Below are 22839 nucleotides of genomic sequence, written 5' to 3'. Positions count from 1 at the left end.
ATGTGATTATTATTCTATCTGTCTAATTTTGAAAATTTGACAACAACATTAATTCTGTTGATTACATAAGAAACAGTGGAAAATGCAGAATTCTTATCTCATCTCGGCATTGTATCATTGTCATCTGAACCTCATGAAAAGATAAACAGAAGGTACTTCTAACTCCAAAACATGTGGGTTTGAGTGAAATAGAAAGTTACACTATGAGTAACCTGACCACTTTCAGTTTCAGCAGAGATGGGAAAAGGGGCCTTCTATCAAGTGGAGAGTTGCTCAGCAAAACATTTTAAGGAGACCACATGTGTACATTTCACAGGGTTTCTATTTATAACTAATATTCACTGTGTTGCCTGGGAAACACATCAGGTGAGAAGAGATGAGAAAGCTGAATCTACCATGAAAATGCTTTTACAGCACTGTTTGTGGGGACCAGGCAGAGCAGGAGCGCCTCTGACAAGTGTAACAAAAATGCATAAACTCCCTAACACCGTCCGATCATCAATACTCCCGTGATCACTGACCATTCTTCCAATATTAATCCCTATCCTTGAACCTCTCCATCTCTGATTCTTCTCAATCTCATGACTTACCCCATTCTTTTTCCCCAAGCCAAATGTTCTCTGACCCCTTCTGACTTCTCCGTCACCCGTGACCACACAACAATTACCATGACACTCCCAACCACTGTGCCCTGTACGTTCGTGATTGCAACCTTCCTGTCTAAGTTTGGCAATCAGGCTGACTTCCAGGTGAGGAATACTTAAAAAGAAACACACATGGCATTAATTTGAAACTCCACAGCACTTGACAACAGTCATAACTTCTCATCTGCTCCAAACCCCTACTTCAATGAGATTGGAGCCAGAAATTCTATTCTCATACTCATTCCTGGTTTACAGTGGATTCCTCTCTCTAGCCACTTGTCAAGTATCATCACTGCTTGACAGTTATTTAATGGAATGAAAACAAAGGTACAGAATTGTTTGTAAATATAAGGCAGTCAAACTAAAAATGTTTTGACTATAATTCATTAAAATAAAGCAAGATTGAAGCCAATAGAAACAATGCTACCATATTGAGATAATTTCAATAAGACATACAAAGAAGAATAAAGAAAAAATATTGTCAAATACCAGAGGTACATTTGTGTGTGTATGTGAGAGTGCGTGTGCGTGTGCATGTGTGTGCATGTGCGTGCGTGTTTGTGTGTGTGTGTGTGCATGTGTGCGTGTGTGAGAGAGCGTGTGCATGTGTGTGCGTATGTGTGCGTGTGAGAGTGTGTGGGAGTGTGTGTGCATGCGTGTGTGTGTGTGCGTGTGTGTGTGCGTGTATATCTGTCTCTCTGTTGGATAGGGGTATGGCTGACAATGACAAATGGCTGACAAATGTACTAAACTACAAGCCTCTTTCTCCATGTCATGATAGGCTCGTTTCATCTCTTGATTCTTAGTGGATTAATCTGAAGATATCACTGAGATCTCCACTTGACTTGAAGGGAGGACGTAAAATTTTAACTATTACAGCATGACAAACGTAATACTCAGCTTAAACCATTCAATCACAATATCACTTTCAAATTGAATAAACACTGACACAGGAAATTAACACTGTGTAGCCTGTTTAGAAACACATTTCTGAAAAATGAAAATGTACATAGAACCAGGAGAAAGTAAAAATATTTCCAGATTTATAGAACATCATCTTAGAATGGGAAATTGTAAGTTGAAAATAATGAATGTCATTACTGAATAGACAACACTAATGTATTTTATTTTCTCACTAATTTTCATGTGGTTGTAAGTATTATGTTCAATTTTCTCACAGAATTACGCAGAATGCTTATCAACATATACTTCACTTCCCCTGTTACTCACGTGTGCTTGAAAAATTAAGGTTACAAAGAGTTTGTTTGGAGCAGTTATGTTTCTGATGTTTCAAAAGCTGCCAACTGCATAAACTAAAAATGTTTCCACAAATAATCCCAGTGATTCAACTTTACTAGCTAAAACATTCAGAATGGTTTGCCACTGAATCGACATTTCACTGTTGATTAAAAAAATTGCATCTGTAATCTAAGACGCTGATTTGGGCATGAAATAATCAGTCTGTCACCAGTTTATATTGGGAATGCTGCTTGGTTAAGTTGAGCATTAGTACAAAATAAACATCAGAACAGAGGGAACGGAGGATTGATGTTTAGACTGGAGGCCTGCGATCATAGGTATGCTGCAAGGATTGGTTCTGGGTCCACGGTTCTTTGTCATTTCATAGAAACCTGACAATGTGGAGACAGGCCCTTCAGCCCAACAAGTCCACATCTAACGTCAGAGTATCCCACCCAGACCCATTCCCCTGTAACGCACCTAATCTACACATCCCTGAACATTCTGGGCAATTTAGCATGACTAATTCACCTAACCTGCACATTTTGGACTGTGGGAGGAAACTGGAGTAACGGAAGGAAACCCACGCAAACACAGGGAGAATATACAAACTCCACACAGACAGTTGCCCAAGGGTGGACTTGAACCCAGGTTCCTGGCACTGTGAGGGAACAGTGCTAACCACTGAGCAACCATGCCACCCATCAGCTATATCAATGATTTGGATAAGAACATTGGAATTATGGTTATGAAGTTTGTGGATGACACGAAAATTGGTGGCATAGTGGACTGCAAAGGAGGTTAGTTAAGACCACAATGAGATCTTGATCAGATGGGCCTATGGGCCGAGAGGTGGCAGATGGAGTTTAATTTAGAAAAATGCAAGGTGTTACATTTTGGGCAGGCAAACCAGGGCAAGACTTACACAGATAATGGTAGGGCTCCGAGATGTGTTGTTAAACAGAGAAATCTAGGGCTGCAGGTACATAGTTCCTTGAAAGAGGCATTGCAAGTAGACAGGGTGGTGAAGAAGGCATTTGATACACTTGCCATCATTGGTCAGAGCTTTGAGTGTAAGAGTTGGGATGTTGCCATACCATGCTGTGATGCATCCAGATAGGATGCTTATAAAAATTTGTAAGCGTCTTTATGGATATGGCAAATTTCCTCAGCCCTCTGAGAAAGTAGAGGTGTCGATGTGTTTTCTAGGCCATAGTGCTGACGTGGGTGGTCCAGGACAAATTGTTGATAATCATCGCTTCCAGGAACCTGATGCTCTTGACTGTCTCCACCCGAGTGCCATTGATGCAGACAGGAGCGTGCCCTCCACTCTACTTCCTGAAGTCAATGACCAGTTTCTTCATTTTGCTGATGTTGACAGAGAGATTGTTGTCTTTATACCATGCGGCTAAGCAGTTCATCCCCTCTTCTACTCCATCTCATCATTGTTTGAGAGCCAATCGACAACAGTGGTATCATCAGCAAACTTGTAAATGCAGTCCATGAGGAATTTGGCCACACAGTCATTAGTGTATGAGTACAGTAGGGGACTGAGTGCGCAGTCTTGTGAGGCATCGGTATTGAGGTTATGGTGGAGGAGATGTTATTGCCTATTCTTACTGACTGTGGTCTGTTGGCCAGGAAGTCAATAATCCAGTTACACATTGGGGAGCAGAGACCTAGGTCTTGGAATTTGGAGATGAGTTTGTTTGGATTACTGCATTGAAGGCAGAGCTCTATTCAATATGTAGGAACCTGACGTAGGTATCCTTGTTGTCTAGTTGTCCCAGGACTGAGCATAGCGCCAGGGAGACAGTATCATCCATGGACCTAGTGCACTGGTAGGTAAATTGCAAGGGATCAAGACACTTTGGTTGGCTAGAGTTGATGTGGGCCATGACCAATTCCTTGAAGCACTTCATAATTGTGGATTTCAGAAGCTTTTGTTACAATTGTTGCAGAGATTACCAATGCTTGGCCAGGCTTCAAACTCTGTATTAGTTTTAGCTCAACAGATGATCTATTCATCCAAGCACAACTGAATTTTTTAGGAGGCTTCAGTGACAGAATATGCCTTTGATCTGTTTTTTGTTTGTTTGGAAACTCAAGAAAAGTGGATTATTTTGTTTTGTACTGGAGTAGATATTTTCTTGTATCAATGAAAGAAGGCTTACCTTTACATGTTACTGCATTCTCTACCCCTCCAGACTAAAATATCAGTCAGTGAGCTCATGCATGTAAAGGGTAGTCATCCTCAGTAGGCAGTAATTGACTTGGGGTAAGACTTTCACTTCATCTGGAGAGGAAATTTGGATTTTGAGAGCTGCTGGGAATTCAAACTGTGTTGGTGTTCTGTAGTCCCAGCAATGCTAGATTCAAGCAATAGCCCCTGTTGATTCTGAAAAGATAAGGCTATGAAACTCACTCAAAAAATAAGTATGAATAGGATGGCATGGTGGCTCAATGGTTAGCCTTGCTACCTCACAACATCAGGGACCTAGGTTCAATTCCAACCTCGAGCAACTGTTTGTATGTGAAATAACAAAGTGTAGAGCTGGATGAACACAGCAGGCCAAGCGGCAACTTAGGAACAGAAAAGCTGGCGTTTCGGGCCTAGATCCTTCCTCAGAAATGGGAGAGAGATCCCCTGAGGTCTATCCGGAGGGTTGAGTTCATATATTTTCTTAATGCCTGCATGGGTTTCCTCTGGGTGCTCCAGTTCCCTCCCACATTCCAAATACATGCATGTTAGATGGATTAGCCATACTAATTTGCCCAATGTGTTTAGGGATGTGCAGATTAGGTGGATTGGCTGTGGAAAATGCAAGGTTATACGGATGGGTCTGGGTGGGATACTCTTTGGAGGGTTGGTGTGGACGTGATGGGACAAATGGCCTGCTTCCATACTGTACGGATCCTATGAAGTATATGTGTTTCTGAATTGATAGGCTTAAGAAAAAGCAGGAGATAGGTGAGAACACTAGATTAAGAGGCCAGAAGGGGAGGACTCAAAGCTGGCAATATTTGAATTTTGCGTTTATTATATCAGTGCATTTTTTCTAAAACATTTTTAGATTAGATTTCCTACAGTGTGGAAACAGGCCCTTCAGCCCAACAAGTCCACACCGCCCCTTGATAATCCCACCCAGACCCATCCCCATATAACCCTCACACCCCTGAAATACTATAGGCAATTTAGTATGGCCAATCCACCTAGCCTGCACATTTTTGAACTGTGGGAGGAAACTGGAACACCTGGCAGAAACCCACGCAGACACGGGGAGAACGTGCAAACTCTGCACAGACAGCCACCCGAGGCTGGAATCGAACCTGGGTCCCTGGTGCTGTGAGGCTGCAGTGCTAACCACTGAGCCACCGTGCCGCCCCGTGGATCTGGGTGGGATACTCTTTGGATACTTTAAATTGCTATCACATGTCTCCTGAAGGTTTTACATAATGCACTAAGTGAGTGTCTGTGAAGGATACACTGGGACAGGAGGCTGAGTGGGGTATCATAGCTGGGTGAGGAGTGAGGGGATGCAGAATCAGATTTAGTGCTCCTATATAAATGATGTTGGGAATTGAGTTGCAGTTTACCAGCACACCTCCAAACTCACATTTCTCATAATCCGTTTCACAGTTCGCAAATGACAAACCCAACCTTTGTGCGAAAAGATAAAAACTGTAGCGAGGTCACACCTGGGCCAGGCACGCATTTCACACGGGATGGTGAGCAGGTCAGCCTTTCTTGCTCTCACACCAAAAGTAAGATCTCTGTCTCAACAAAATAATCTTGACAAAATATTATTAAATATTTAAGTAAAAGATTTTTTTGCAACTAGGACATCATGTAGTCAAGGGGCAGGCTCTGGCTGTTGCTATAGTGGATTCTCACTGGAAGAGCCTCTCATAAGGAGGCTGTTTCTAACAAGTGAACTGCAATTGGGAAGCATGCCACCACATAACAATTGTAATTTTTAATTTTGATGCATTTTTGCTTGTGATTAAAATGGGAAAAGCACTGTTTAAAGACAATGACTGTCAAAGGTTTGCTGCACTTATTTAGAGGCAAGTAACTGGCACTCATTGTTAGTACTGTTTACATAGCTGTTTATTCAAATGGTGGTGGAAGCCTAGTTTGTAGATGAGTTAGGGCCAAGGATACTCTTCAGGCACAGATCCATGGTCTCTCGAGACTGAGGGATATCATACACAGAGCCAGGAGGAACTTTGACTAGCAACTAGAGCTGATGGTCTGTGGACGAGTGACCAGTTATCAATAACAAAGATCTTCTGTCTGCTCCTAGGAGACTGCATAGCATGGAGTATGAATGTATGGCGGAAACAATAAAACTTTACAAAGGCAGGAGCCATCACTTCTCTGCAGTAATAAATCATCTCTCACCTGAAGATTGTATCAGAGATACTGGGAACTGCAGATGCTGGAGAATCCAACATCAGCTTTTGTGCTCCTGAGATGCTGCTTGGCCTGCTGTGTTCATCCAGCTTCACACTTTGTTATCTCACCTGAAGGTCACCAGTTTATTCCCACTTCCCAGTTATTGTCAACTGTGAATTTTAAATGAAGAGTCAAAGACCTTTATAAGTTGGAACCAGTCACCTCATGCTCTCTGCAAACAAGTGAATATATCTGGGGAAAGAAGATTCAGAAGCAGTGTTCTCTGTCCCTTCCTTCCTTTTCAGATATTCATTTCCCATATAATTCTGTGCTGACATTCCTTGACTCCAATCCTTCATTTTCTACAGCTACACAAGCCTAATCCCTCACACACTTCATTCAGTTTGAAGTCCTCTCTACTTCTTTCATTGTATGGTTTGCCACATTGCTGGTCCTGGTGCAGTTAGGTACACCTTCTACCTTCCCCAGTACTGATGCCAGTGCCCCACAAATTGAAACACACTTCTCCCGCACCAGTCTTTATGTCACGTATTCACTTATTTTATGTCCCCTCTGCCACCTGGCATGTAGCTCATGTAATAATCCAGCAATTATTACCCTAGAGCTTCTGCTCTTCAATTGAGCATAGCTCATCATACAGAGCAGGCAGAATAAATTTCCTTGCCCAGCTTACGTCATTTTTTTCTGACATGGACCACCACAACTGGATCCTCCCCCACTTATCATAAATTCTTATCTACTCCTAAGCAGATGTTCCAAACCCTGGGACCAAGTAAGCAATAATCAAGGGTTCTGCAGAAGATTAATGTGACACTGGAAACATTAACTCTCTTTGTAAGCATTTGTCGCTTCTGTCCCCTTCACTATTCTATCACCTCCTACACTACACTTCTTTTTACTACTCCCATCTAAATAGCTTTCTGTTACTTTGGCCATGGTCAGTTAGCTCATTCGCAGCCCTCATCTGCATCCATATGAACAGGAAGAACCTCAGGCCTGTTATAAAATTGCAAAGGCTGAGATTTCTGCACTCTGGGTCTCTTAACCTATCTCACTTGCAGCTAAATGCTCCTTTCCCTAACCACTGAGAAAATCAGAAAATCCAATCTAAGTGATATGACTGCCTCCTGGTACAAAATATCCAGGTAACTTTCTCCATCCCTGACACGTTGTACTGCTTGCAGTTCAGCAGCCAGCTGACATAGCCTGAGCTGAAGCTGCACACACTATAAATACTTGCTGCAGACAATTTTGCGTTGGATCACACAAGCATCCACAAGCTTCCACATGCTGCGGCCATGATACATCACCTGACTTGTGAACCTGAATGTAATTTGCAAATTAAAGACATCAATAATTAAGTACTTAAATAATTAACTCAATTATTTGTTTCCTTTCTCTTGTATTTTCCCACCACTATAACGAGTTCCTGTCCTATTTTAAACTTTCGAATTATAATAAAACTTGACCAAATTACCACATATCACCAGAGATAGTGGGGACTGCAGATGCTGGAGAATCCAAGATAACAAAGTGTGAGGCTGGATGAACACAGCAGGCCAAGCAGCATCTCAGGAGCACAAAAGCTGACATTTCGGGTTTCTCTGATGAAGGGTCTAGGCCCGAAACGTCAGCTTTTGTGCTCCTGAGATGCTGCTTGGCCTGCTGTGTTCATCCAGCTTCACACTTTGTTACCATATATCACCAAAAAGTTTAGATTCTTTCCCTGTAGCAGAATAAGAACCAATTCCATGTTACCGGTACTCTGCCTCTAGGATCCCATTTTCTTCATTCACGAGAGCACCGAACACTTAGCTCTAGAGGTTTAAGCAATATACAACATAGAAACATTGGGACAGGAGTAGGCATTTAGCACTTTATGCCTGTTCTGCCATTGAATTGCTTATTTGTCACTTAACTCCATACACGTGTCTTTGTTCCATGTTCCTGAACATCTTTAACTAACAAAAAATGCATCAATCTTACATTTATCAGCAATGATTGATCTGGCATTGATTCCCATTTGAGCAGCAGAGTTCCAAACTTCTGCCGCCCTGTGCATGTAGAAATGTTTATCTAACTTCACTTTTGAAAGGCTTGGTTATAATCATCAGACTATGAAAAAAGTTTCCCTCTGATTGCCCTACCTACTCCCGTTGATATCATTGTAAATACTTTGATCAAATTTGATCTAAATCCAAGATGGTGGAAAAGTAGGACTCCTCATCTGGAGCTTGTCCAATCAGTTCACTCCTTTTTCTTTACTCTTTTCATGTTTTCTTTCTTCTTACTTACCTTCTGTCCTTGAGACTCGAGTGAAATCATCGCAGACTCCCAAACTGAGCGTGTGCTCCAGCCTTACCAGTAAACTCCCAGCCTCAGTGTGGACTCACAGCCTCAACATGAAGCCAGTGTGGACTCCTGGCCTCAAGGTGGATCCAGAGCAGCCTCCCAACCTTGACAGGGTTCAGGTAGAGCCTGGGGCAATCTGTAGGCACCCTATCCTGGTTTGGATTATTCCTGCTTTTTGTGGAGATAACTGAACAATTTTCAACATTGTTTGTTAGATGCCATTGTTTTGCACCTGAACTGGAACAGGTTGGCTGGTTCTGGAGTATAAATCTCCATTCTTCAACTGGCATCATAATGACCAATATAGAGTCTCTTTGGATAATTACCGATTCCAGCTTCACATAATCTGACAGAGGAAATCAGAAGCAGCCAGGTTCATGTTGTGATATATGCCTTCAACTTCCAAAGGGCAACATGCCCACGGCAGATTGGACTGAAATGAAGCTCCTGCCTATTTCATGCATAAAAGTGTAAAGTCAAAATGTGAGAGATGACGCATGACAGAATATGCGTTGCCCTAAGTGTGAAAATGAGTGCAGCTGCATCAGTGTCAGAGTAGAAATTCTGGTTTGTTTGATTGACAGGTCAATTAAGAAGTTGGAGGCAGTGCTGAATTTATATGCTGTTCAAGAAAAGCTGCTGATATTCATCAAATTTAAAATTGCTTTGCACTGTTAGGTGAGAGAACTAAATCAAGAAAGTTAAAATGTAAATTACTCTTTGTAAAGATGCTATTTTAAAAAGCCGAGACTCTTATTTTATAGTCACTGAAAATGAGCTTGGGCCTAAGAGGGGCATGTAATGAGGTTGAGTAGTGGCTTAACTGAACCTGACCACCTTTACATGTCAGACACAGTTAAGTTCTGGACACAAAGGCTCATCATTTACACTCCCACCACGCTGCCAATTGAGTCCCTTATGAATTAAGGACCATGTAAATGCCTCATGCTGCTGCTGGAGTTAACCCAGTTGCTGGGGTGTGCTGAGGATAGATGTCTGTTGCTAGGCAGAATACATGGCAGCTGAAACAGCGTGATCAGTTTGTCACCTCCCGGGGCAGGGTTGTCCCTGGGTGAAAGGCCTTCAGTGCCTGAGCTTCAGGAAGGTAGGTCCTGCTGAGAGCCAACCCAGCCACCCTCTCGCTAAAAATCTACCACAGGAAACACCACCCCTCCTGTCACATTAATAAAAGCAAAGTACTGCAGATGCTGGAGACCTGAAACAGAAACAGAAAACGCAGGAGAAATCTAGTAGGCCTGGCAGTATCTGCAGAGACAGAAGCAGAGTTAATATTTCACTTCCTTTCCAGTCATGTTGGACTCAAAACATTAACTCTGTTTCTCTATACCTGCTGTGTTTTTCCAGCATTTCAGGTTTTTCTCTTTCCTGTTACTCAGCTGTGTCCTTTGTGCTCCACGATGCTGGCAAACTGGTGTCTGCTGAGGATAAGAACATCCAGCCTCGGAGCTGTCAATAAACCTTGGTATGGGAGACTTTCACAGCAGGGTCTTGATTCCAGGGCAAGCCTGCTGCTGGTCTTTCCACTGCTCAATTGGCCTGTGGTCCAGCAGGACACTCCAAACAAGAAGCTGAGACACATGAAACTGGAACACCTTCGCAAGGTTCCACCCTTTGAATTTGGCCCAGACTCTCTATCAGTCATGAAGTAATGGAGCTCACTTCTGGCTTCAAAGAAAGCTACTTGCAAGTATTTAAGCATCTCTTTGGAATAGACTTTCCCTTTGTCAATTGTATTGTCAATTCCAGTTTAGTGCTGAATGAAGGGGATCGCAGGTGTCCAGTGTCCTGGGCAATCCGCCAGTCAGATTGAAGCATTCTCACAGATAGCAAACCAGGAAGTAAAGTGCACTGAATATTTATTTATTAATATAAAATACCTGGCTCCTGAAAATAACAGAATGCAATTATGCCAGAAGCCAAAATAATCATTAACAAACCTTTTATTAAAAAAATCTCTCCAAATAGAGGGCTCTAATCCCAAATCAACTAAAAATGACACTGAGAACCAATTCATGATTATCAGTTGGGGTAACAATGTGTTTCACTTATTCTTGCTACAGGCTACATATATTCACATAGATAAAAACCTGTCACTTCTGCAGGGAAAAGAAACATACAAAGGCGTTGTGTGTATTAATGATTTTTTTTAATGCCAAGGATACAAACAGTCCTTTGGCAAAGCCTTAACTAGAGTTAATTTCTAATACAATAAGCAACCCTTTCTCATACAGTATGCATTGATGTTCCCTTTGAAATTTGACATTCTTGCATCTGTCCAAGATGAAAGATTTCAACAGCATATCTTTTTCAGCAATAACACTATTTAACTGATATATGTGGATTTTTTTTATCATTATGGTAGAATTTAACATGGCCTAAATAGGAATTTACCTTTTTCGTACAAAGTGGGGATATTTCAGATGGCTCTGAATCTTGCCTTAATACTTGAAGATTCTCAAGAACACAGTTTGCTTTGTTGCTCATGGGATCTTTTCCCCTTGATCAATTTGAAAGTGCTTTGGTGCCCATTGATCCTAAATTCTCTCTGGGCTACACAAAAACTGCAGCCACCCTTTAAACTCCTTCTGCATATCTGTTGAGGAGTCGCTGCACTGCTTAATTCTCACCCTCAAACCCAGGATCTGCCTGTGCTAATAACACAGCATGGAGGTGGAGGAACACAGCAGATCAGGCATTGTCAGAGGAGCAGGAAAGTTGATGTCCTGACCCAAAATGTCAACTTGCGTGATCCTCTGATGCTGCCTGGCCTGCTGTGTTCCTCCAGCTCCACACTGTGTTATTTCTGACTCCAGCAACTGCAGTTCTTGCTATCGCTACTTGTGCTAATTCTTTTTGTGTGTGTTTCTGCTTCCCTGCTGACTGTTAATGAAAAGATTGACAGGAAAAACTGTCCAGTTTTCCCACAGACTACTCCAGAGTGCCAAGACACATGTTGAACCCACAGTCGATCTGCTTGCCAGTCTTAAACAAAAATAGTTCCTGTGATGTTATTAAATAGGGATATTACGCTGTGTGATGCACAGTGCAGCATTTTGCAGTTAATGAAGTGTTGTGTCATTTAAAGTGGTCAGGCCTAATTGATGTAAAAGGAAAAAAAAATCCTGCTGCTTTTTAAAGTAAATAGAACATTTCGTCCAGGCACAAAACAGGAGGATGTTGACCTTAATATATTCCACAGTTAAATTGGAAGCTGCATAAAATGTGTTGTACATGTTAAAAAAATGTAGCGGATCAGTTGATTTTCTTTCTCTGTTCATTGATTAAAAGTGTTAAGGGTGCTCCCCTGCAATGGTCCCCAATAAATAATTCATATGAACACAAGAATGCCGGATCAGCAGTAATGTTTTTTTTTCCCCAATGCAATAGCTACAGAACAAAGAAAAAATAAAACTGTGGAGAAGAAAAACTGCAGTCAGCATGAAGTCATCATTTTAGAAATCCATCAAGAATACCTACTGCCCTTCCTAACAACTTAAGTTTAAATTCAAAAGCACTGATAACAGTATTGTATAAAACTGAAAACTAGTACAATTTCAGGAGTTCTAATGGTTTTGTAATTGTTTAGCTTCACCCTTGGAGTATACTATAATCATCAGAATCTCACTACCCCAATAACAGTGAATTATGAACTAATGACAATATTTGTTTTAGCTTCTCTTGTATAGCCACTTATATCTCCTGTAATGGAATTTCAGGTTTGTAACAGTTTCATACAATACTATAACTTAGATAATTCAGACCAGTCTGAATGATATGTGGGCTGTGCCAGTTTCTGCCATCCCATTCAAAGTCTGAATGAGTTTTATTCTTTATTTTGTCCTTATTGTCATTTGTCTAAGGTGACAAAGCACTTTGTGGTATAACTATAATACAGGCAACAACACTAAAAACATGCTGTTCTCAATAAATACTGACGGTCAAAGTTTACCAAGGACAAATTTGCAACTAAATTTCTAGCCAGGAAATATGATGCAAGTTTAAAAAAATGTTGCAAATCACAGTGGTTCAGGCAGCATCCGTGCAGGGACAGCAAGCTAATGTTTTGAGTCTAGATGACTCTTCATCAGAGCTTCCAAAGGGAAAAAAAACATCCAGATACACAAGACAGGCTTAAGGACCACATCTGCATACCAGTACACCAAGATTTTCATGCATATGTTCAAGTAAGACTTCTTTGCTGCATAGGATCTCCAACTAACAGTATACACCAGATACGTCAACGACATTTTCTTCCTTTGGACTCATGGCAAGGAATAACTGAAATGACTACACAACAATATCAACAAGTTTCATCCCAATGTCAGACCTATCATGGACAACTCTTTACAATCAGTTTCATTCTTGGACACGGACATCTCCAACAAAGACAGACACCTCAGTACTTCACTCTACTGCAAGCTCACGAATAACCTTATGATAATTCGAATCTCCAACTTCCAACCCAAACATGTTAAAGAAGCCATCCCCTATGGACAAGCCCGGCATATACAAAGGATCTGCTCAGACGAGGAGGAACACAATGGACACCTACAGATACTGAAACATGCTCTCATAAGAGCAGGATATGTTGCTAAACTCATCAGTCACCAGTTCTGATGTGCCACAGCAAACAACTGCAACAACTTCCTCAGAAAACAGGAATGGGACACGGCCAATAGAGTATCCTTTGTTGTCCAGTACTTTCTGGGAGCGGAGAAGCTACATCATATTCTTTGCGGCCTTCAACATGCTATCGATGACGACAAACATTTTGCCAAGGCCATCCTTAGGTCTCCTCTTCTTGCCTTCAAACAGCCACTTAACCTCAAAAGACCATTGTTCACAACAACTACCCGGCCTTCAGGAGAACAGTGACCACACAACTCTGCCATGGCAACCTCTGCAAGACATGTCAGAGAAACATAGAAGATAGGAGCAGAAAGATGCCATTCAGCCCTTCAAGCCTGCTCCACCATTCATCACAATCATGACTGATCATCCAATTCAATAGCCTAATGCTACTTTCTCCCCACAACCTTTGATCCCATTCACCACAAGTGCTATATGTAACCGCTTCTAGAATACATTCAATGTTTTGGCATCAACTACTTCCTGTGGTAATGAATTCCACAGGTTCAGAGATAACAAAGCATGAAGCTGGATGAACACAACAGGCCAAGCAGCATCGTTCAGCACTCTTTGCGTGAGGAAATGTCTCATGTTGATCTTAAATCATCTACCCAGAATCCTCAGACTATGGCCCCCTGGTTCTAGACATACCCACCATTGGGAATATCCTCCCTGCATCTACCCTGTCTAGCCCTGTTAGAGTTTTATAGGTCTCTATGAGATTCCCCCTCAGTCATCTGAACTCCAGTGAAAACAATCCCAACCTAGTCAACCTCTCATCATACGTCAGACCTGTCATCCCCAGAATCAGCCTGGTAAACTTTCACTGCACTCCCTTAAGAGCAAAAGCGTCCTTCCTCAGAAAAGGGGACAAAAGCTGCACACAATATTCCAAGTGTGGTCTCACCAAGGCCCCGTATAACTGCAAATAACACATCCCTGCTACTGTACTCAAAACCATATCATTTGCTTTCTTTACTGCCCGCTGCGCCTCCAGGCTTATCCAGCTGTACATTTCCTCTCCCAATTTACAGCCATTCAGGCAGTAATCTGTCTTCTTGCTTTTGCTTCCAATGTGAATAAACTCACATTTATCCAAATTTTTCTGCATCTGCTATTGATTTGCCCACTCACCCAACCTGTCGAGATCACACTGAAGGATCTCTGCATCCTCGTAACAGGTCACCTTCCCAACCAACTTGGTACGATTTGTAAACCTGGAAATGTTACATTTTGTTCCATCATCCAAATTATTAATAGCTGGGGTCCCTGTGGCACCTCATTAGTTTCCACTTGCCAATGTGGAAAGGATCCATTAATTTATACAATTTGCTTCTTCTCTGCCAACCAGTTTCATATCCATCTCAATACACTTCACCCAATCCCACGAGCTTTAATCTTGCACATTAATCTCTTATGTGGGACTTTGTCAAATGCTTGCTGAAAGCCCAAATATATTACATCAACTGGCTCCCCCTTGTCAACCCGAACAGTTACATCTTCATAGAATTCCAACAGATTGTTAAGCATGGTTTCCCCTTCAAAAATCCATGCTGACTCTGTCTGATCCTGCCACCGCTTTCTAAACGCTCTGCTATAAAATCCTTGACAATAGATTCGAATGTCAGATCATCAACATGGCCACTACCATCACATGTGGGAACACCACCCACCACATGCACGATATGTATGCATGGGATTTGGCGACAGTTGTCTATCTCATATGCTAACAGCAAGGATGCCCTGAGCCATGGAATTTTGGTGAGATCATGCAGATGCTATGACAACAGATGAACGGACACCATGCAATGATCGCCATACAGAGATGTTCCCTACCTGTGTTGGAAAACACTTCAGCAGTCAAGGACATTCAGCCTCTGACCTTCAGGTGAGTATTCTCCAAGGCGAACTTTGAGTTACACAGCAATGCAAAATCGCCAAACACAGATTGATAGCCAGGTTCTGCATCCATGAGGATAGCCTCAACTGTGATCTTGGATTCATGTTGCACTACATGTAACTCTACCACCCTGTTTCGTATTTGTAAAATCTTCCTTACTATTCTCTTTTGAGGCCATCAGCTTGGTAACTTGTTCTACCTGAATTAGTCTGTACAGTGATAATGGGAACTGCAGATGCTGGAGAATCCAAGATAATAAAATGTGAGGCTGGATGAACACACCAGGCCCAGCAGCATCTCAGGAGCACAAAAGCTGACGTTTCGGGCCTAGACCCTTCATCAGAGAGGGGGATGGGGTGAGGGCTCTGGAATAAATAGGGAGAGAGGGGGAGGCGGACCGAAGATGGAGAGAAAAGAAGATAGGTGGAGAGGAGAGTATAGGTGGGGAGGTAGGGAGGGGATAGGTCAGTCCAGGGAAGACAGACAGGTCAAGGAGGTGGGATGAGGTTAGTAGGTAGGAGATGGAGGTGCGGCTTGGGGTGGGAGGAAGGGATGGGTGAGAGGAAGAACAGGTTAGGGAGGCAGAGACAGGTTGGACTGGTTTTGGGATCCCCTATTCCCAATTCCTCCGCCTCCGCCGCATCTGCTCCCACGATGAGGCATTCCACTCCCGCACATCCCAGATGTCCAGGTTCTTCAAGGACTGCAACTTTCCCCCCCACAGTGGTCGAGAACACCCTTGACCGCGTCTCCCACATTTCCCGCAACACATCCCTCACACCCCGCCCCCGCCACAACCGCCCAAAGAGGATCCCCCTCATTCTCACACACCACCCCACCAACCTCCGGATATAACGCATCATCCTCTGACGCTTCCGCCATCTACAATCCGACCCCATCACCCAAGACATTTTTCCATCCCCACCCCTGTCTGCTTTCTGGAGAGACCACTCTCTCCGTGACTCCCTTGTTCGCTCCACACTGCCCTCCAACCCCACCACACCCGGCACCTTCCCCTGCAACCGCAGGAAATGCTACACTTGCCCCCACACCTCCTCCCTCACCCCTATCCCAGGCCCCAAGATGACTTTCCACATTAAGCAGAGGTTCACCTGCACATCTGCCAATGTGGTATACTGCATCCACTGTACCCGGTGTGGCTTCCTCTACATTGGGGAAACCAAGCGTGGCTTGGGGACCGCTTTGCAGAACACCTCCGCTCGGTTCGCAGTAAACAACTGCACCTCCCAGTCGCAAACCATTTCCACTCCCCCTCCCATTCTTTAGATGACATGTCCATCATGGGCCTCCTGCAGTGCCACAATGATGCCACCCGAAGGTTGCAGGAACAGCAACTCATATTCCGCTTGGGAATCCTGCAGCCCAATGGTACCAATGTGGACTTCACCAGCTTCAAAATCTCCCCTTTCCCCACTGCATCCCAAAACCAGCCCAGTTCGTCCCATCCCCCCACTGCACCACACAACCAGCCCAGATCTTCCCCTCCACCCACTGCATCCCAAAACCAGTCCAACCTGTCTCTGCCTCCCTAACCTGTTCTTCCTCTCACCCATCCCTTCCTCCCACCCCAAGCCGCACCTCCATCTCCTACCTACTAACCTCATCCCACCTCCTTGACCTGTCCGTCTTCCCTGGACTGACCTATCCCCTCCCTACCTCCCCACCTATACTCTCTCCACCTATCTTCTTTTCTCTCCATCTTCGGCCTGCCTCCCCCTCTCTCCCTATTTATTCCAGAACCCTCACCCCATCCCCCTCTCTGATGAAGGGTCTAGGCCCGAAACGTCAGCTTTTGTGCTCCTGAGATGCTGCTGGGCCTGCTGTGTTCATCCAGCCTCACATTTTATTATCTTAGTCTGTACAGTTTTGGATTACTTGTTGCTTTGGTTTGACCCTCGTCATGTTATTGTAGCCATTTGATTTGTCTCTAGCACCATCCTATTTTTAAATTTTTTGTAATTATTAATTGGATCATGGGTCATCCCCTCTCTAGCTAGTCAGCTGTTAGCACTTTACTCACATTGGCTGACACTTTTAATCACCTGCAATGCCTGATTATTCAGCCTGTCAATGCTCCACTCACACTTTTAATTACCTAGAACTATCTTACCATGGTCTCTCTGCATATAAATTCTGTGCCTGTGTGCCTCTCTTCACTGCAGCTGATGAAGGAGCAAGGCTCAGAAACCTTGTGATTTCAAATAAACCTGTTGGACAAGAATTTGGTGTCATGTGACTTCTGACTTTATCCACTTTGAGGAATCTATGGACTCACACCCCAAGATCCTTCTGTATAACAATGCATCCTAATCCTCGTGCCACTTACTGTATATTTTCCTCTTGCATTTTATAACCCAAATGCATCACCACACATTTAAAATCCATCTGCCATTTTCCTGCCCAGCATTCCAACTGATCTATATCCCAATAACCTTCCTCACTATATACAACTCCAGTGATTTTTGTGCTATCTGTAATTTAATAATCAGACCACCTACATTTTCATCCAAATCATTTACATGTATTACAAGTAAAAGAGGTCCCAGAACTGATCCTTGCACTGGTCTCAGACCTCCAGTTGGAAAAACACCCTTCCACAACTATGTTCTGTGACCAAGCCAATTTTATATCCACCTTCCCAACACTCTGTGGGTCCCGTGTGACTTAAACTTCGGGATCAGCTGTCCATGAGGGGCTATGTCAAATGCTTTAGTAAAATCCATGCACACAACATCCATTGCCCTACCGTCATCAATCATATTCATCACTTCCTCAAAATACATAACCAAATTTGTAAGACTAGATCTCCTCGACACAAAGTTAAGCTGATTAGTCCTAATAAATCCATTCTTTTCCAAATAGGATTAAAGCCTGCCTTTAGGAATCTTTTCCAATGATTTTGCTACAACTGATGTGAGACTGACCAGCCTATAATTTCCTGAATTTTATATTTCCTGAGTTATCCCTGTTTCCCTCCTTATAGAAAGGAACAAAACTGGCAATGCTCCAGTCTTCCAGGACCTCACCTGTATCTAAAGAGGTAACAAAGATCTCTATGAAGGCCCCAACAATCCCCTCCCTTGCCTTCTAAAGTATACTGAGGTAAATTCCATCGGACCCTGGGAACTTATCTACCTTCATGTTTTTCAAGATACCCAACACCTCATCCTTCTTAATATCGACATGCCCCTGTCTATCAACAAGCCCCTCTTTAATCTTACTATCATCCATGTCTTTGTCCTTGATGAATACTAATGTTACATCCTCATCAACGACGTCACCCACTTCCTGTGGTTCCATGCTTAAATTCTCTCCTTTGTCCATAAGTGGACCTACCTTTTCTCCAGCTATCCTCTTGCACCTAACATAGGTATAAAATGCCTTGGAATTATCCCTATTCACCAAGGACAAATTTAAGGATCTGTTTTAGTCATCCTAATTTCTTGCTTCCGTTCTTTCTTGCTTTCTTTGTATTCTTTAAGGATCCTGAATGATTTGTTTCATAAACCTCATATATGCTTCCTTTCCCCTTTTGACTGAACTTTCGATATCCGTTATCAAATGGAGTTCCCAAACTTTGCCATCCTTATCTTTCATCCTCACAGAAACATGCTGGTCCTGAACTCTGATCAATGGATAGCTTGGGGGAAATATCAGAGCCATTATGATTAAAATGTCAACACAAAATAGGAGAGAATCAGAATAGGTTGCCAACATACTGTCATCTATTTTTCACTACCACACTGAGTCATTATTTAATCCAGTCACTTTATGGACAGAATGTTTTGGGGTTTGACTGATGTTGGCTTTGGTGACAAATGGAGAATCAAGCTCAAATTCTGTGAGACCTAACTTGACATGGGAGACAATTTGTTGCATCTTTTAAGCAACTTCCAGGCATCAAGGCAAAATTCTCGCTTCAAAGCGGTCAGTTCCCTGTCAAAGATGATTATTGTTTTTTCACAATCTTATTGACAACACAGCTCACTTCCTTCACAAGCACCATCCTACCCTGCCACCCACCACTAGTCGACATTGAGAATTCTTGGTTTGACATCAGACTGGGCACTAGGTACTTCAGCCTGCTGCTCGCTTCAAAGAGTCTGTATGTTGTACACCAGGCACCGAGCTGCCAGGACACATCCTTTGGCAGCAATCACATGTGCGGCACACCCTCAAACACAGGCATCCAACACGACCCAGCATCTAAGAACCCTCATTATATATCTCTGATCCACTCATAGTGCACTTCTACATTTCGATTCTCCACCTTAGGGCAAAACGGTACCTCTCACTATAATGCTACAGCAAGGACACTCTGTACTCAGGGACATATACCCAGCTCCTGGACTGGGCCAGTCTCTGGGCAGTTCACTCATTCGCAGTCACTCTGAACCCACCTGGATGTTGACAGCGTCCCTGCTCAGCCAGAGATAACGCAGTCACTGAACTGGTGCATTGGCTTTCAGTTTACCACAGGCACAAAACCAGAAAGCTTGCCATGGACAGCAATGTTGAGGGAGATAGCCTTTGGTCAGGGTGTCCAGGTATGCAAAGTCTTCAATAGCAGTTCAAGGCCATGGACACAGTCAGTCAACATCCTGGGGCAACCTCAGCGAGGATTCTTTTCTCACAACAGGTGAGGGAAGCCTGTCGCCTGCCTTAACTCTTTCTGTCCTATTGTGGCTGTTTTCCTCTGAAGGAGAGAGAGGCAGGTATCAAGGGAGGTAAAAGTGGGCAGGGAGACACTGCTGTTACTCTCAGTGCAGGTGGGAGGGTGTCCCATGTGACTTAACAGGCTACAATAGAGAGCTTGCTGGGTTATTGATGTGGGTGGGTTACAGTGAATGGGAGGGAAGTTGCAGGTAATGGGGAGAGCGGCAGGGTATGCCTCTGACTCAGAAGTAGGTGCAGTTGCTCTGACTCACTTCTACAAACAACCTGTAGACATGACTGACCAGAGCGCTCATTGATGATACATGATTCCACTGACTGCTGCAGCTGGACCTATAGAACTGACCATTGAACACTCCCTGGATGGTACTGGGGCAGATCTTTGACCATGAGCATCCAAATGGTCAACTGACCATAGCAAAGCTCCTGAACTGATGTGGGCTTGTTTATTTCATTCATTCACGGGATGAGGGCATTGTTGGTTAGGCAGCATTTACTACCCATCCCTAACTGCCCAGAGGCCAGTTAAGAGCCAAGCGCATTGCTGTGGGTCTGGAGTCACATGTAAACCAGACCAGGTAAGGTTGGCTGTTTCCTTCCCTAAAGGACATTCGTGAACGAGATGAGTTTTTCCAACAATCGGCAATGGATTCACTGTCATTGTTATTGTCTTAATTCCAGATATTTATTGAATTCAAATTCCACCATCTGTCATGACGGGATTCAAACCCAGATCTCCAGAATGTTGTCTGGGTCTCTGGGTTAATCGTCCAGTGATAATACTACGAGACTTTTGCCTCCCCTTGTGTTGCCATTGTTGTTATGCCCTGTAATACAAGTCCATGCTTCCCAACAGGCTGTCACTGTGTTAAAGAGCTACCACGATCGGTATGATGTGTTTTTAGACACCAATGTCCATGGGTGAGGGGTGCCTAATGCTGGTGCTCATGGATTATCTCCAGAGGTGCAGTTTCTTTGGAGTGAACTTTGAGTTGAGTTCTGGTTTTGATGTCCAGCTTTCTTGACTTCCAGTGTGTTTGTTGTTTTCGGTAAGATAGTAAGCCAAATATTAATAAGGAGAATTGTGTTGTGAACAATGTCTTTAACAAACAATTACCACCCTTAATTGGAAACCTGTCACTGTCTTGTCAGGAACTTGCCTTGCTGCCTGTGAAGAGTATAAATTTTGGTGAGATGCTCCCAATGTTGACATTGATCTTACTGAACTTCTTGTCCACGACTGCCACACATCTGTTGTAGCCGATGTCACCCAGGTCCCAATTAGATTTCACCCAAAATGCTGCTTGTGGGCCCTACCTCTGTGTAATTTTACTGCTATCTTTACCTTCAATGGTAAAGCGATGTTAGTGTGAGAAGGGCATGATAAATCCTTTTCTTCCTTACATTTAAGTCTGGGTTTTATAATCCAAGGATATGACTGTTTCAGAGTATACGACTATAATTATTGTCAATTAGATCAGCATCTCCATAGAGATTGAAGGAAAAGCTAAAACAATCCAAAGCATTAGTACTTTCATCCCTGTTTTCTGTTTCACGAGCAGCAGGATAACAGTATAATATCTCTCTACAGCAAGATGCCATTCAATAGCAAAGCATATTTCAAATGTTATCTGATTTTCTTGTATCGCAGCTCTGTACGTTCAGCAAAAGTTTCTTCTTTAAGTTTTCATATTCATATGCATTGCTTGGTTTTGGTGTGTGTACAGAAAATGATAGAAGCTATTATTAAAGAAGTTGCATTTGGGCACTTAGCTAAGTTCAAAGTTATCAAGCAGAGTCAAAATGAATTTGTGAATGAGAAATCATGTCTGTCCAATTTATTGGCATTCTTTAAATTGTTCTACGGATAAAGGAGAACTGGTGGATGTACTGTGCTTAGATTTCTGGAAAGCATTGATAAGGTGCCATATTAAGGTCGTTGTGGATAATAACAATGTAGAGGCTGGCATCTTGGCATTGATAGAAGATTGACCAGCTAATAGGAAACAGACAGCAGGTGCAAATGGATCTTTTACAGCTTGACAAGGTATAACCAATGGTGAGCCAAAGGGTTTGGTGCTGGGACCTTTACTGTTTACAAGTTATATAAATGACTCAGATGGAACAGTCAAAAGATTTGGTAGTCAAATTTGTAGGGATGATAAGATAAAAATGGGCTCAAAGAGGATAGAAAAAGATGTAGTCTATTTATGTGAGTAGGTAATGATGTGGCAAATGGAGTTTAATGTGGGAAAAAGGGAGAGTCCATTTTGGCAGGAAAAGTTTAAAAAAGCATATTGTTTAATGGTGAGAAAGTGCAATGTTCTCAGATGAAGGGGAATCTGGATGTCTCCATGCACAATCACAAAAGCTTGCATGCATGTACAGCAGGTAATTAGGAAAGCTCATGCAGAGTTGTCATTGAATGGAAGAAATGAATTTGTAAGTATGGAGGTTATGCTTCAGTTATAAAGGGCACTGGTGAGACCACATCTGTGGATGGCGTTGTTCTTATTCAAGGAAGTATGTAAATACATTGCAGGCAGTTCAGAAAAAATTTACTAGATCAACACATGATATACTTGGAAAAAAACTGAAAGGACTGCAGATGTTGTTAATCGGGAACAAAAACAGATGTTGCTGGAAAAGCTCAGCAGGTTTGGCAGCATCTGTGAATAGAAAATCAGAGTTAACATTTCAGGTCTGGTGATCCTTCCCATCAGTTCTGAGGAAGGATCACTAGACCCGAAATGTTAACTCTGATGTTTTTCTTCACAGCTGCTGCCAAAACTGCAGAGCTTTACTAGCAACGTCTGTTTTTGTTCATAAAGCAACTTGTGTTGCCTTATTAGGAAAGGTTGGACAGTCTAGGTTTGTATTTGCTGAAGTTTTGAAAACTAAGAATCAACATGATTGAAACAGTTCACAATCTCAAGGTC

At 42.8% G+C, this 22839-nt stretch overlaps 1 protein-coding gene across 3 annotated transcripts in view; it reads right to left on the bottom strand.

The window, feature by feature from the left end:
• The window catches only part of LOC125446424 (G patch domain-containing protein 8), a 563528-nt gene that overhangs the window by 220355 nt on the left and 320334 nt on the right, over positions 1 to 22839 (bottom strand). Inside the window, exon 1 of one of the 3 annotated variants that reach the window (XM_048520023.2) lies at positions 8599 to 8673. The exons of the other annotated variants lie outside the window; for them this stretch is intronic. The gene's annotated coding sequence lies outside the window, so the exon portion shown is untranslated. Of the gene's footprint in view, positions 1 to 8598; positions 8674 to 22839 lie in introns of those variants that run through there. 3 annotated transcript variants of the gene reach the window in all.

Source organism: Stegostoma tigrinum, chromosome 2, assembly GCF_030684315.1.
Source record: "Stegostoma tigrinum isolate sSteTig4 chromosome 2, sSteTig4.hap1, whole genome shotgun sequence".
Classification (NCBI taxonomy): domain Eukaryota; kingdom Metazoa; phylum Chordata; class Chondrichthyes; order Orectolobiformes; family Stegostomatidae; genus Stegostoma; species Stegostoma tigrinum.
The sequence above is the reverse complement of the archived record's forward strand: the minus strand, read 5'-3'. Positions and strand labels throughout refer to the sequence as shown.